The sequence below is a fragment of the Lissotriton vulgaris genome, unplaced genomic scaffold (assembly GCF_964263255.1).
Source record: "Lissotriton vulgaris unplaced genomic scaffold, aLisVul1.2 SCAFFOLD_1807, whole genome shotgun sequence".
Classification (NCBI taxonomy): domain Eukaryota; kingdom Metazoa; phylum Chordata; class Amphibia; order Caudata; family Salamandridae; genus Lissotriton; species Lissotriton vulgaris.
Window position 1 is genome coordinate 198,619 of NW_028250039.1, and position 16,834 is coordinate 215,452.

The window sequence follows — 16,834 nt, forward strand, 5'->3', positions numbered from 1 at the left end:
CGCCAAAGTTATTCCAAATAGAATTTTCAGATTTAACATTGAAAAAAATCCTAACTATAACTACCTACTGGCGACCGCCAGTAGGTAATATATATATATATATATATATATATATATATATATATATATATATTTCAAACAAACTCCTGGTAGTTACAGAGCTAATAAATCAGCATGACACCAGAGCCGGGGCCCAAATGTTCGTTCTTAGTGCAAATATTTATTGGCACACGGAAAACCCAACGCGTTTCAAAGCTTTCGCCTCTTGCTCACGGGTAATGTGTAGTAGTGGCCATTCATTTTTTAAAGTGAAACATACGTGATTAACGTGCACGTGATCAAACATAAACATAGAAAAGATACTTTGTTACAAACAATATGTCAGTATCCTGTTATCGGGTTGCAAAGCAAAATACATGTTCTAGTTTAGTAGAGCTATTGGTGAAAATACACAAACAATGTTTATAACGTGTGCCGTTTTAAGCAAAATAATAAATGTCTTGTAACAATTAGATTCATGCTGCTTTTGCGTGAAAATAATCTATTGCAGTTCAGTTCATGAATGAAAATAAACACAGATATCTCGCCCCAGTGGGCACAGTATATATAATTCACCAATTCTTATGGTCGTGCAGTTCATGAATGAATGAAAATAAACAAAGATGTCCCGCCCCAGTGGGCACAGTGTATATAATTCACCAATTCTTATGGTTGTGTCATAAAGTCCAAAATCAAGTTAGACGGTATCATGCCCAAGTGGGCTAGGTGTTTCCAAATATCTTGTATATGTGCAGCATACCTACAGAATCAAAATTAGAGAAACAGAGTATCAGTGTTTTGCTATGAGTATCAGGTCACGTGAAAAAATGTGCATATTAAAAACAGTCAGAATGGAATATATATATAGGAAAGTAGACATTGGATTTCAGTTTAAGATTGTAAGTGCACTGATAATTCTTCCCCTATGTTATGCCCAAAGGGTTGTATTGTGTTGTACCGGATGATGTATTTGGATTCCAGTTTGCGTAATTCAAGTAACCTGTTGCCACCTCTCTCGTTTCTGTTGACACAGTCAATCACATAGAATTGTACAAGATTGGGATTTTGCAGATGCTCGGTCGCAAAGTGCCTTGCCACTGGGTACTGTGGATTTGCATTTTTAATGGCACGAAGATGCTCTAATGCCCGCAGTTTTGCTTTCTTGGTAGTCATACCAATATAAAACTTTTCGCATGGGCATTTGAGTGCATATACTGCATACTCGGTGTTACAACCTAGCATTTTTGTGATTTTATGCTCAGTAAGATCTTTGCAAATTTTAAGGCTCTTACATTTATGGCTGTTCTTGCATGCCTTGTGTGAGAAGTTGGCCTGGTATATAATGCTCACTAGTTCTAGTGATCACTTTGTACCATGCCAAGCAACCCTTATGATGATGGTTGTAATTCAACCTTGTAGACCAGTTATCCTAGTGGTAACGTGGACAAAGCAGTCTTAGGCTAAACTCTGAAAGGCATGTGAAGCCAGCTGTTATACCACACACAACCCCCTTGAATACCAAATGAAAGGGACACCACACAGATATATATTGAAAATATATATTGATTTATTAACTATTAAAATCCCCTGGACTCTTTATGAGCACAGAAGCACAAGCGTTAAATCACAAGACAGTTTAAAATACACAAAAGTTGCACAATATGGATGAGCCCTAGGGGCCACCTAAACCATATACTAAATAAGTGGTATAAGGGATACCAGGAGGAAAGTGAAGAGGCCTAGGGCCTGGGGAATCGCTGGAGCTATTCGAGACTGGGGTTAGCTAAGTCGGGAAAGGCCCACGGGACTCGGGTGCAGTGTCCAAAGTGCACGCACTTCTCAATACAAAGTCTATGGTGCGTAAAAAGCACAAAGTTAGAAAGTTAGGAACCTTCCGAGTGACCTACGGAGCTGAAACTTAAAACACAGGCCCTTGGGATGTGTACCAGTGCAGGAGCACCGGCGGAGCTGAGTTACCTCACCCACAGGAAGCGGGTGCACAGGGTCGAAGATGTGTCGGGTTTCGTCACGCTGGTCGATGGTGCTTGGAGCTGAAGATGCTGCAGGCGGCTCGATGAGAAGAGTTCCGGTGGATCCAAGGGTGGATCTGAAGAGTTGAAGACCTGAAAGCAGAGGGGACAGTGTTCAAAGTCACTAGCCAGTGACTACCGTGGAACCAGATTGGAACCAGGCGATGTCGGGTGCAAACAGGCGTTGTCGGGTAGCTTCTTTCTGCAGCCACGTGGATACCCGGGGTCGAGGACGTCCAGGAGTCGGTCACGAGCTGTCCCACGTAGGCTTCTCGCTGTTGGCGGTGTCGGCGACCTGATCGGAGCAAACAGGCCTTGGCAAATGCAAGCCACGCAGAAGTTGAAAGATGCTGTTCACTCGGACCAGCAAGGTCAGAGCGAGTGCTCCTTTTCACAGGAGCTTGGGTAGGTCTGGAGCAACCAGACCTGCTGTTTAAATCTTCGGGTTCGTCGCCAAGATGGCCGCTGACCACGTGGCTAGTGGCCGGGATGGCGCGTCGAGTGGCACAATGCAAAAGGGCCCCACGCAGATCGTGGTGATGCTGGAGGGCTGATCTTCGGTGCAAGGGCTGCTCGGTGGTGGGGGTTCTCAGTCCCCAAAGCACAACGTCGAGGATGCCTCTGAAGCTGCGCAGTCAGCTTTACGAGTGTCTTCCAAGAGGTCCGGTCCCACGTCACTCGGTGCCTCCACGGGTCCCTTCTTTGCAGGGACTGTGGATCGGGCTCTGAGAGGTCTGGCAATCTGGTTCTTGTCGGGCTCTGGGCTCGGGCTCCGGCGGGAGGCGGCGGCAAAGCAGACGTCGAGTTGCTGGTTGGTGCCTGTGTTCACAGGGTGGTCACTCCTTGGCCACAAGGGAGATTCTTCTTCAGTCTTCTGTGCAGCAGAATGTCGAAGTCCAGTCTTCTTCTTAGTTTTAAGTTGATTTCGGGATGATCTGCTGTGCAATGGCACTGCTCCCCTTCTTATTCCAATCTAGGGGGTGGATCACCTACTAGGTCCCTCCTCTGGGAGGAACCAGGAAGGGGGGCGGTTACACCCCCTTTCCTTTGTCCAGCTCCGCGCCAGGACTGGGGCTGGAAGGCCCCAGAACCGGTTTGGGCTGGCCTATGCACGGGGACACCTTGTGTGCCCCGGGCATGTCTGATTCTATTCAGCCCTGTCCTACCCAATACACAAAATCCTGTCTGGGGTGGTGCTCGCACCTCCCAAGGCAGGAAACCCTTTGTCCAGGCCACCATCTGCCGAGTTTCGGTCAGCAGCAGGAGGCCAGACTTGTGTCTGTGGTGGCAGCGTCCATTTTGTGAAGCTGAGGCTCTGTTTAACTTTAACCGGGGTTAGGGTTACACACATGTCGTATCCTTCTAGAAGGGTGGAATGCTATCCCCGTCGCCAGAATTGGCGAGGGGATAGTATTCCAATTCGTATGACACCTTACTCGACATGTTTTGATAAAGCCAAACCAAAGATAGCATTTAACCGCGAGGATTATAATGCACTTAAGAGTATATGGTATGGCAATATCCCGGAACAGCTTAGGGAGTGTTTCCCGACAGCTGCAGACAGGCTCAGCTCATGCCAGAGCACCATCTCACATATTTCCAAGCACTCTGCCTCCAGGATTGATGAGGCCTTCCATAGGAGTGGCTGATAGGAACATATGTGTCCAGTTTAGGGTTAGGCACAGACATACTGTACCTAAGTAAGAGGTGGTTACACCGACTTACCCCAGCTGAGTGATCAGCCAGTTGTGTCAAATATGGAGGCAAGGCCAGGGGTGGCACAATGCGTGCTGCAGCCCCTGGTAGGCCTTGGATACACCTATGCCCTGGGCACCTAGGGTGCACTATTACAGGGGCTCATAAGGTGAACCAGTTCCAATTCGTAATGCACCTAGAGTGCATTGGCAGTAATTTAGAGAGAGAACAGCAGGCTGTGGGTCTGATTAGCAGGCCCACAGCCACATTAAGTCAGAAACCAGTGAAGCAAAAAGCAAAAATTTGGGGTGACCATAGGATAGCAGACCCTACTCTCCTACATAACCCCCCCCCAAACGCAGGGACATTAGACTAACCTTGACCAGTTGTGTCTTCATGTTCTAAGTGGAAGTACCTGGAGAGACCATCTGCGTTGCCATGGTCAGTCCCTGGGCGGTGCTCCACTGTAAAGTCCATCCCCTGTAGGGAAATGGACCACCTGAGTAGTTTGGGGTTTTCACCCTTCATCTGATTAAGCCATAGGAGGGGCTTATGGTCGGTCTGAATCTTGAAGTGAGTGCCAAATAAGTATGGTCTCAACTTCTTCAGGGCCCACACCACAGCAAAGGCCTCCCTCTCTATAGCTGACCAACGTTTCTCTCTGGGGGTCAGCCTTCTGCTAATGAAAGCAATGGGCTGGTCCTGGCCATCTACATTAAGCTGTGAAAGCACTGCTCCCACTCCCAACTCAGAAGCATCTGTTTGGACAATGAACTCTCTTGAGTAGTCAGGACTCTTCAGGATAGGTGCAGAGCACATGGCCTTCTTCAGGTCATCAAATGCCTTTTGACAGATTTCTGTCCACTGAACCTTTTTGGGCATCTTCTTGGATGTCAGATCATTAAGAGGAGTCACAATGGACCCATAGTTCTTAACAAACTTCCTGTAGTACCCAGTCAGGCCCAAGAAAGCTCTGACCTGAGTCTGGGTAGTTGGAGGGGACCAGTCCTTGATGGTCTGGATCTTACTCTCCAGTGGTTGAACTTGGCCTCCACCTACAAGGTGGCCCAGGTATACAACCTTGCTCTGCCCTATCTGGCACTTTGTTGCCTTGATAGTGAGGCCTGCCTTCTGCAGAGCCTCAAGCACTTCCTTCAGGTGGATCAGGTGATCCTCCCAGGTGGAGCTAAAGACAGCAATATCGTCCAGATAAGCTGCACAAAAGTCATCCAACCCAGTGAGGACTTGGTTCACCAACCTTTGGAAGGTGGCAGGTGCATTTTTCAAACCAAAGGGCATCACCACAAACTGATAATGCCCACTAGGGGTAGAAAATGCTGTTTTGGCTTTAGACTCCTCAGCTAACCTGATTTGCCAGTAGCCAGCTGTCAAGTCAAATGTGCTCAAATATTTGGCAGAAGCCAACTTGTCAATGAGCTCATCTGCCCTTGGAATAGGGTGTGCATCTGTCCTGGTGACAGCATTGAGTCCTCTGTAATCCACACAGAACCTCATCTCTCTCTTGCCATCTTTGGTGTGAGGTTTGGGGATCAGAACCACTGGGCTAGCCCAGGGGCTCTCTGAAGGCTCAATGACACCTAATTCCAGCATCTTTTGCACCTCAGTCTTTATACAGTCCCTGACGTGGTCAGGTTGCCTGTAAATTTTGCTTTTTACAGGAAGACTGTCACCAGTGTCCACCACATGTGTACACCAGTTAGTCTGACTGGGTGTCAATGAGAACATATGCCTGTATGCCTGTAGAACTTGTCTGCAGTCATGTTGCTGATGTTCAGTGAGGCTGCCACCTAAGGCCACACCATCAACTGAGCCATCCTCAGGGTTCTGAGTGAGCAGGTCTGGGAGAGGGTCACTCTCTTCCTCCTGTCCCTCATCTGTAGCCATGAGCAAGCCCATGTCTGCCCTGCTGACATATGCCTTCAATCTGTTCACATGGAGCACCCTGTGGGGGCTCCTGGGAGTTCCTAGGTCCACCAAGTAGGTAACCTCTCCCTTCTTTTCCAGAATTGTATGGGGTCCAGACCACTTGTCTTGGAGTGCTGCTGGGGCCACTGGCTCCAACACCCATACCTTCTGTCCAGGCTGAAATTCAACAAGGACAGCCTTTTGGTCATGCCAAGCTTTTTGTAATTCTTGGCTAGCCTCAAGGTTTTTGGATGCCTTCTCCATGTACTCTGCCATCCTGGAGCGGAGACCAAGTACATAGTCCACTATGTCCTGTTTAGGCTTTTTGAGAGGTAACTCCCATCCTTCCTTCACAAGACACAGGGGTCCTCTTACAGGGTGCCCAAACAACAATTCAAAGGGGCTGAAGCCAACCCCCTTTTGAGGGACCTCTCTGTAAGCGAACAAAAGGCAGGGCAGAAGGATGTCCCATCTTCGCCTGAGCTTTTCAGGTAATCCTTTAATCATGCCCTTTAGGGTCTTGTTAAATCTCTCAACAAGCCCATTGCATTGTGGGTGATAAGGGGTGGTGAACTTGTAGTTGACACCACATTCCTTCCACATAGCTGTCAAATATCCAGACATGAAGTTGGTACCTCTATCTGATATTACCTCCTTAGGAAACCCCACTCTGGAGAAAACTCCAAGTAAGGCCCTGGCCACAACAGGAGCTGTTGTGGTCCTAAGGGGAATTGCCTCTGGGTACCTGGTGGCATGATCCACTACCACCAGTATGAATCTGTGCCCAGATGCTGTAGGGGGATCCATTGGTCCAACAATATCAATCCCCACTCTTTCAAAGGGAACCCCCACCACAGGTAGTGGTATCAGGGGGGCCTTTGTTGTTCCACCTGCTTTACCACTGGCTTGGCAGGTTTCACAGGAGCGACAAAACTCCTTGGTGTCTTCAGACATGTGAGGCCAGTGAAAGTGAGGGACAAGCCTGTCCCAAGTCTTGTTCTGGCCTAGGTGTCCTGCTAAAGGAATATCATGGGCCAAGGTGAGTAGGAAGCCCCTAAATTGCAGAGGTATAACCAACCTCCTGGTAGCACCAGGCTTGGGGTCTCTAGCCTCTGAATAAAGGAGTCCATCGTCCCAATATACTTTATGGGCACCTTGAGCATTCCCAGCAGCCTCAGCAGCAGCCTGCTGTCTGAGGGGTTCAAGAGAAGGACAGGATAACTGAGCCTGCCCCAAGTCTGCCCTAGAAGGTCCCCCTGTCCCCAGAAACTCAACCTGATCAGGTTCAAGTTCTTCATGGACAGTTCCTTCAGGGGTCTCAAGATCAGTTTCCTGTGAAGCCTGATCCTCACTTGTAGGCAGTTGGGAAGGCGCAGCCTTAACCCTCCTGTTCTTCTTCTTGGGAGGTACTTGGTCCATTGTTCCAGGATCCAAGACCTGAGGTTCAGAGAGGCACTTTTTGGCCTGTGACCTGGTCACAGCAAGGACATGTGATGATATCCCTAACATCTCTGCATGAGTCCTGTACTCAACTTCTGACCATAGAGAGTTCTCCAGGTCATTGCCCAACAAACATTCTACTGGGAGATCAGCACTAACCACAACTTTCTTTAGGCCAGTTACCCCTCCCCAGGAAAAGTTAACAAGTGCCACACTATGTGTAGTAGTGACATTGCTGGCATTGGTCACCAGGTAATCATCGCCTGGCATGTATTGTCCAGGGTCCACAAAGTTAGGTGTCACCATAGTGACACTGGCACATGTGTCCCTGTAAGCTTGAGCCACTTTGTTGTTAATCAAAGGTGTCTGTCTGTATTTGCCCAGGTTACTGGGACTTATGTCAGGGGTCAAATCTATGTCCCCTTCACAAACCAGAACAGCCTGTGTAAGAGTTCTGACTAGGTCAGAATCTCCTTCAGTTCCCAAAGTGATTCCCACTAAACCCTTGGCTTGAGGACCAACACTGCTAACTGTACTAGTGGGTGCAGGTGCCTTAGGGGCTGCAGTGCTGGGGGCTCCACCCTTTTTACACTCACTTGTCCAGTGAGAGGTGTTCTTACAAGTTTTACACCAGGGTTTCTTCTGACCTTCTTTCTTCTTCTTCTTGGAAGTTTGGGACCCACCCTCTGTCTCAGTTTGGGGCCCTGTTGAAGACTTCTGGTCTTTAGTTTTCTGCTCCCCACCCTTCTGGTCTGTTTTCTTCTGGTCACCACCCTGGTTCTGGTTCTGGTTCTTTTGCTTAACTCTGGTTCTTACCCATTTATCTGCCCTCTTTCCCAATTCTTGGGGAGAGGTCAAATCTGAGTCAACCAAATGTTGATGCAACTGCTGGTTCTGACAATTATTTAAAATTTGTTCTCTCATCAGCAAATTATACAATCCTTCATAGTCTGTAACCTTGCTTCCCAGCAACCATCCCTCCAGAGCCTTAGTGGCACACTCAACAAATTCAGACCAGTCCTGAGTCTGTGTCTTCTGGGTATCTCTGAACATTAACCTGTACTGTTCAGTGGTTAAGCCTAACCCATCAATCAGAGCACTCTTCAGGACCAGGTAGTTTCTAGAATCCCCATCACTAACTGTGAGGAGTCTGTCTCGGCCTCTACCTTCAAAGGAGAGCCACAAGATTGCTGCCCACTGCTCCTGAGGGATCTGCTGTACTCTGCAGGCTCTCTCCATTGCAGTAATCCATTTATGGATGTCATCCCCAGCTTTGTAGGGGGGCACAATCTTACTCAGGTTTCTATTATCAAAAGACCTGTCTTTATCCTTGTGGATATTGCTGCCACCAGTGGGTTCTATTACCCCACTCTCTCTAGGCTGTCTTGCTCTAGCAAGTTTCTCTTGGGCCAGGGCAATCTCTAACTCTTGTCTCTGGACTCTCAATTCAGCCTCTCTAATTTGAGATTCTCTCAATTTGGTCTCATGTTCCCTTCTCTGAGGGCTAGTCATCCTCCTTCTGGAGTGACCATGAGAACCTCTAGAAGCATAGGAGTTGTCAGAGTCACCTGAGTGAATCCTTCTCCTCCTAGGCTCCTGGTTAAGTCCACCTGAGGGTCTGAATGGGTTGTTACCTGATTCATTCCCAAGTTGACTTAAGTTAGCCTGGTTCAGTCTACTGACCAGCACCTGACTATCTCTGTCATCATCTGACTCACTGCTTTCCACCTCCTCCCCCTCTTCTTCTTCCTCTTCCTCTACATCTACTTGAGGAGCTCCAGTGATGGAAGCATCCTCATCTACTAGGATGATAGGGGCAGGGGGGTCTACAGTGTCATCCTCTGAAGGATGGCCTCCTTCAGCATTCCCTGTGGGGTTTGCTTTAGAGGTCTTTAGAGCTTCAGACTGATCCAAAAGCTCTCTTAGGTGGTCTGCAGTAGGGGAAGGCCCTGTCTTCAGACCCCTTAAGACACAAAGCTGTCTTAATTCCTTAAAGGGAAAAATAGCAAATTTGGATGGTGCCCTTGGAGGGTCACTCTCAACAGAGACATTCCCAGTGGAACCCTCTGCTCCAGACATTGCTCTAGTGTGGGTGGATGTGTTGCAATCTACCTACACTGGTGTTTACCTACTAAACCTATCTAGTAGTTGTAGCTAGGGTGTGCTACTCCCTTTGCTCTACAACAACTAAGTTCAGTAGAACTTAAGTATACTAGTCTTGTTTTATATGTACCTAGCAGGTACCTGTATGATCTTTCAAATGATAATCTCAAAGATTGTAATGGTAAAACAACAGCAAGCTCAGATCCCAATCCGCTGCTCACCAATGTGAGAAGTTGGCCTGGTATATAATGCTCACTAGTTCTAGTGATCACTTTGTACCATGCCAAGCAACCCTTATGATGATGGTTGTAATTCAACCTTGTAGACCAGTTATCCTAGTGGTAACGTGGACAAAGCAGTCTTAGGCTAAACTCTGAAAGGCATGTGAAGCCAGCTGTTATACCACACACAACCCCCTTGAATACCAAATGAAAGGGACACCACACAGATATATATTGAAAATATATATTGATTTATTAACTATTAAAATCCCCTGGACTCTTTATGAGCACAGAAGCACAAGCGTTAAATCACAAGACAGTTTAAAATACACAAAAGTTGCACAATATGGATGAGCCCTAGGGGCCACCTAAACCATATACTAAATAAGTGGTATAAGGGATACCAGGAGGAAAGTGAAGAGGCCTAGGGCCTGGGGAATCGCTGGAGCTATTCGAGACTGGGGTTAGCTAAGTCGGGAAAGGCCCACGGGACTCGGGTGCAGTGTCCAAAGTGCACGCACTTCTCAATACAAAGTCTATGGTGCGTAAAAAGCACAAAGTTAGAAAGTTAGGAACCTTCCGAGTGACCTACGGAGCTGAAACTTAAAACACAGGCCCTTGGGATGTGTACCAGTGCAGGAGCACCGGCGGAGCTGAGTTACCTCACCCACAGGAAGCGGGTGCACAGGGTCGAAGATGTGTCGGGTTTCGTCACGCTGGTCGATGGTGCTTGGAGCTGAAGATGCTGCAGGCGGCTCGATGAGAAGAGTTCCGGTGGATCCAAGGGTGGATCTGAAGAGTTGAAGACCTGAAAGCAGAGGGGACAGTGTTCAAAGTCACTAGCCAGTGACTACCGTGGAACCAGATTGGAACCAGGCGATGTCGGGTGCAAACAGGCGTTGTCGGGTAGCTTCTTTCTGCAGCCACGTGGATACCCGGGGTCGAGGACGTCCAGGAGTCGGTCACGAGCTGTCCCACGTAGGCTTCTCGCTGTTGGCGGTGTCGGCGACCTGATCGGAGCAAACAGGCCTTGGCAAATGCAAGCCACGCAGAAGTTGAAAGATGCTGTTCACTCGGACCAGCAAGGTCAGAGCGAGTGCTCCTTTTCACAGGAGCTTGGGTAGGTCTGGAGCAACCAGACCTGCTGTTTAAATCTTCGGGTTCGTCGCCAAGATGGCCGCTGACCACGTGGCTAGTGGCCGGGATGGCGCGTCGAGTGGCACAATGCAAAAGGGCCCCACGCAGATCGTGGTGATGCTGGAGGGCTGATCTTCGGTGCAAGGGCTGCTCGGTGGTGGGGGTTCTCAGTCCCCAAAGCACAACGTCGAGGATGCCTCTGAAGCTGCGCAGTCAGCTTTACGAGTGTCTTCCAAGAGGTCCGGTCCCACGTCACTCGGTGCCTCCACGGGTCCCTTCTTTGCAGGGACTGTGGATCGGGCTCTGAGAGGTCTGGGAATCTGGTTCTTGTCGGGCTCTGGGCTCGGGCTCCGGCGGGAGGCGGCGGCAAAGCAGACGTCGAGTTGCTGGTTGGTGCCTGTGTTCACAGGGTGGTCACTCCTTGGCCACAAGGGAGATTCTTCTTCAGTCTTCTGTGCAGCAGAATGTCGAAGTCCAGTCTTCTTCTTAGTTTTAAGTTGATTTCGGGATGATCTGCTGTGCAATGGCACTGCTCCCCTTCTTATTCCAATCTAGGGGGTGGATCACCTACTAGGTCCCTCCTCTGGGAGGAACCAGGAAGGGGGGCGGTTACACCCCCTTTCCTTTGTCCAGCTCCGCGCCAGGACTGGGGCTGGAAGGCCCCAGAACCGGTTTGGGCTGGCCTATGCACGGGGACACCTTGTGTGCCCCGGGCATGTCTGATTCTATTCAGCCCTGTCCTACCCAATACACAAAATCCTGTCTGGGGTGGTGCTCGCACCTCCCAAGGCAGGAAACCCTTTGTCCAGGCCACCATCTGCCGAGTTTCGGTCAGCAGCAGGAGGCCAGACTTGTGTCTGTGGTGGCAGCGTCCATTTTGTGAAGCTGAGGCTCTGTTTAACTTTAACCGGGGTTAGGGTTACACACATGTCGTATCCTTCTAGAAGGGTGGAATGCTATCCCCGTCGCCAGAATTGGCGAGGGGATAGTATTCCAATTCGTATGACACCTTACTCGACATGTTTTGATAAAGCCAAACCAAAGATAGCATTTAACCGCGAGGATTATAATGCACTTAAGAGTATATGGTATGGCAATATCCCGGAACAGCTTAGGGAGTGGTTCCCGACAGCTGCAGACAGGCTCAGCTCATGCCAGAGCACCATCTCACATATTTCCAAGCACTCTGCCTCCAGGATTGATGAGGCCTTCCATAGGAGTGGCTGATAGGAACATATGTGTCCAGTTTAGGGTTAGGCACAGACATACTGTACCTAAGTAAGAGGTGGTTACACCGACTTACCCCAGCTGAGTGATCAGCCAGTTGTGTCAAATATGGAGGCCAGGCCAGGGGTGGCACAATGCGTGCTGCAGCCCCTGGTAGGCCTTGGATACACCTATGCCCTGGGCACCTAGGGTGCACTATTACAGGGGCTCATAAGGTGAACCAGTTCCAATTCGTAATGCACCTAGAGTGCATTGGCAGTAATTTAGAGAGAGAACAGCAGGCTGTGGGTCTGATTAGCAGGCCCACAGCCACATTAAGTCAGAAACCAGTGAAGCAAAAAGCAAAAATTTGGGGTGACCATAGGATAGCAGACCCTACTCTCCTACACCTTGCATTTAGTGCATGGGAAAAATCCACTCACTTGGGGGGATTTGACGGGGTACTGTAGTGTGGCCTTGCTCAAAGAGTCTTTCAAAGACTTTGCCTTCCTAAAGCAGCATGAATCTAATTGTTACAAGACATTTATTATTTTGCTTAAAACGGCACACGTTATAAACATTGTTCGTGTATTTTCACCAATAGCTCTACAAAACTAGAACATGTATTTTGCTTTGCAACCCGATAACAGGATACTGACATATTGTTTGTAACAAAGTATCTTTTCTATGTTTATGTTTGATCATGTGCACGTTAATCATGTATGTTTCACTTTAAAAAATGAATGGCCACTACTACACATTACCCGTGAGCAAGAGGCGAAAGCTTTGAAACGCGTTGGGTTTTCCGTGAGCCAATAAATATTTGCACTAAGAACGAACATTTGGGCCCCGGCTCTGGTGTCATGCTGATTTATTAGCTCTGTAACTACCAGGAGTTTGTTTGAACTATTTCGGGAAGTGGCGATCCCGCCGGGAGCCTGCTGTGGAGAGAGGCGGGAGTTAAACGCTAAAAACGAGTGTGTCGGATATATATATATATATATATATATATATATATATATATATATATATATATATATATATATATATATATATATATATATATATTACCTACTGGCGGCTGCCAGTAGGTAGCTATAGTTAGGACCTAGTTTCCATAGGACATCGCAACATTCTATTTAGAATAACTTTGGCACCGGTGGACGGATCTTGGGGAATTTTTCTAAAAAAATTACCTGCTCTACTCCGCTCCTTCCCTGAAAGTTTGGGGGTGATTCATAAAGATGGGGCTGAGAAAAAAGGGGGTCACAAAACGGGTTTTCCCCATGCAATTTTCCATACGGAATGAAATTACACAAAATTTGGCAAAAAAGTAGAGTTCGGTACTTGTATTATCGTTTTGTTAAATGGTGTAAATCAGTTCAGTAGTTCTTGAAAAAATCAAAAGTCAAATCAAAGATATATCTATAGGAGCTTAGTGTACATGTACCTTCCTGAGCACGAGCTGAATGCTAATTGGCTGTCAACACTCCAAACCAGGAAGTGTTGGCAGCCATCTTGTGCCTCGGTAGAACCGAGGCACAAGAAAGCAGAAAAACAAACGGGCAGAACGAAAAAAGGCGGCAGAGTAGAAACACCATGAACCCCTAGGCCTGCTCAGGGGGTCCCACAAGGAACCCTAAGGCCCAATTTTTAAAAAAATATTTTTAAAATTGCAGGGTATGTGTAGGTATGCTTACGCCGTGAAAAAAACAAAACAATCCGGGCTGCTTTTTTAAAAATTAGCCCCCGGGGGACCAAATCCCACCCCCCAGGGGAAAGTAATTATGATAGCGGGGGGCTCATAGCCCCCCACAGCCCCTGGGACGGCCACCCCCTGGGGCTTTGATATTAATGATGGGCCTCTAAGGCCCCCGAGCACCGGGGACCGCCACCACCAGCAGTGTCCCTGGGGTGTCCACCCCAGGACACTGTTGTTTGCTAGGGGAGGCTTGCGACTCCCACCCTACCACATCAAACTGCTTTGATTTTCGTAAGAGAGAGCAGGAAACCTGTCTCTCTCAAAAATCAAAGCTGATTGCTTTTCTGCATGGGAGCAGCTGCTCCCCGTGCAGAAAAGCAATGCCGGCTCCCGCAGGATGCGGGGAGCCGGCAGGGATCATGGGGGGCTTGGGACCCTCCTACAGCTCCCAACAAGGAGAGCCAGGCCCCGGGGGCCAGGCGGCCCCCCTCTCTCATAAAAAAAAAATATTTTAAAAATAAAGGTAAGGCCCTGGGGGATGGGGTCCATTGGGCCTTAAGGGGACATAGGAGGGGGCTATGCATGCGCCCTCGACGAAAAATAAATTTTAAAGTTGGCCATGCCCTGGGGGATGGGGTCCCCGGGCCGTAAATGGCCATGGGAGGAGCACCACGCGGCCCCTTCCCATAACAAAATTTAAAAAAAAAGATTTAGGGGAAGGCCTCGGGGGATGGGGTCCCCAGGGCCAAAAAAAGAAGAAAAAGAAGGAGGGCTACACAGCCCCCTTCTTAAAATTAACAAAAAAAAGAAACAGGATCGGGAGGAGGCCATGCCCCCTCACTTCACCTCTCTGCAAACGTGCCCCATGGCACATTTGCAGAGGTGGAACTACTTCCATTTGCATACTGGGAGTCCCGGGGGCCAACTAGCCCACCAGGAGCCTCCAGTATGCAGAGAGGTATAACAAGGCTAAGCCCATTTTTACACTTCTCTGCAAAGCAGCACCCTGGCACATACTGGAGGTTGCTGGTGGGCTAATTGGCCCCCAGGGACCACCCAGTATGCAAGGGGAATTAGTTCCCCCTCTGAAAAAGCGCTAGGGGGCTGTGTTGCAGAGAGGAGTAAAAAGGGGCATGACCTCTTTACACCTCCCTGCAACGCAGCCCCCTGCCACATACTGGAGGTTCCTGGCTTCACATGCCTTTCAGAGTTTAGCCTAAGACTGCTTTGTCCACATTACCACTAGGATAACTGGTCTATAAGGTTGACTTACAACCAATCATCATAAGGGTTGCTTGGCATGGTACGGAGTGATCACTAGAACTAGTGAGCATTACATACCAGGCCAACTTCTCACAATAAGCATTTGTCTAACTTCCTGGAACAATCAGGAAGCCTGGATACCTCTCAGTCCGGTTTTAGGCCGAAATATAGTACTGAAACGGCCTTGCTGTCGATAACTGATGATCTCCGTATGTTCCAGGACTAGGGTATTTCAGCTGTCCTGGTACTACTGGATTTATCGGCAGCGTTCTATACCATTTCCCATAAGATCTTGATCGAACGACTGGCTGAGAGTGGACTGGAGGGCATGGCGCTGGCTTGGCTAAAGAGCTTTCTCTCTGACCGCACTCAATGTGTAACCATGGGGGAGTTTCGGTCAGATGAGGTTATGATCACCAAGAGGTTCCACAGGACTCCTGCTTAAGCCCAACTCTTTTAAACATCTACGTGGCCCCCCTGGCAAATATTATGAGAGCCTTTGGTTTTGTTCAGTGTCTTATACTGATGATACCCAGCTGCTCTTTCCATTTAAATCTTTGACCCCGGAGGTTAAACAATCTTTCTCCGAGGGGATGAAAGCAGTATTCAAGTGGATGTCTTCCAACTGTCTTCAGTGTAACGTTGGTAAGACTGAGGTTATGTTTTTATGTGAGGCCAAGATACAATGGTCCCCTGACTGGTGGCCATTAGATCTGGGGCCAGTTCCCGATCCAAAGCAAGTAATCAAGAGCCTTGGGGTTCGCCTGGAACAGGAGTTGACCTTGAAACAACATGGAAACAACACAGTAGGGTCCTGTTTTCATATGATAGGACTCCTCCGTAAGGTATTTCCCCTCCTTCCGGACTCCATCAGAAAGTCATTGGTCCAGGCTTTAATGATGTTTATGTGTATGTTTTGGCAATTTTTAAAGCGCGCAAATACCCAGGGGTGTCTCGGCGCTTAAATGAACAGATGATGGCTATAGCAGATTTTAATGTGGGAGCAGTCAGGTTTTTAATCTGTTCCTGAAGCTAAGGAGAGTTGAGGCAGTTTTGATGTAACGGGGAGTGAATTCCATAATCTGGCTGTGGAACTCACAAAGCATCTGTCACCCCAGTTAGCTTTCCATGTGCGTTGGACATGGAGCAGCTTCGCCGAAGATGAGAAAAGAGTTCTGGAGTTTTCGAGAGGAGAAGGGCATCTTTGAGAAACTGCGGGCCTGAGCTTTTGATGGATTTGTATGAAATGCACAATGCCTTAAATTTTGTACGGCTTTTGACAGGAAGCCAATGGAGCTGTCGGAGGTACGGGGTGATGGAGGTAAACTTGGGAATGCCCAGTCAGATTCTGGCTGAGGCGTTTCGCACTAATTGAAGTCTTTTAAGGACTTTTTCCTGTGCATTGAGAAGAACGGCATTGCAGTAGTCCATTCTAGCAAAGACGAGGGTGCTGATCAGAGATTTAGCAGCTGAGGTAGTAAGATAGGGAAGACGCTTTTTGATCTTTTTCAGAATGAAGAAGGAGGTGGAGACTTCCGAGTTGACGTGATGGTGAAAAAGCAGTCTGTCGTCAAAGATCACTCCGAGGTAGCGGACCTTGGTGACAGGTTCTGGTGGAGGTCCCATCTCGATGGCCACCATAGGGGAGACCAGGCAGGTTCCAGTTTCTCGAATGTTATAACCTCTGTCTTTTCAGAGTTCAAATTTAGACAGTTTGATGACATCCAGGAACTGATGGTGAGCATTCTCTCTTGAAGGTTTGCTGCAACTGTAGGACAATCATTGCGAAAAGTTTGGTGTCGTCGGCATAGGTAGTGAGACTAATGCCGTAGGATTAGATTACTCTCGCTAAGTCCAAAACATAGATATTAAACAGGGTCGGACTTAGCGAGGAGCCCTGTGTTACTCCGCATGGAAGGGAGAATGTGTGGGAGAAGAAAGAACCCATTTTTACGGCCTGTGATCGGTTTGCCAGAAAGGAGGCGAAAAGTTCTTTAGCATTGTTCAGAATGCCGATTGCTGAGACACGGTCGATCAGAGTGGCATGATCGACCGTGTCGAAAGCTGCAGAT

General features: G+C 48.4%; 1 pseudogene; it reads right to left on the minus strand.

Annotated features, from left to right (window-relative positions):
- LOC147663409 (uncharacterized) overlaps nt 1–16,388 on the minus strand; it is a 57,575-nt pseudogene extending 41,187 nt beyond the window's left edge.
- Between the last annotated feature and the right edge of the window lie 446 nt (nt 16,389–16,834).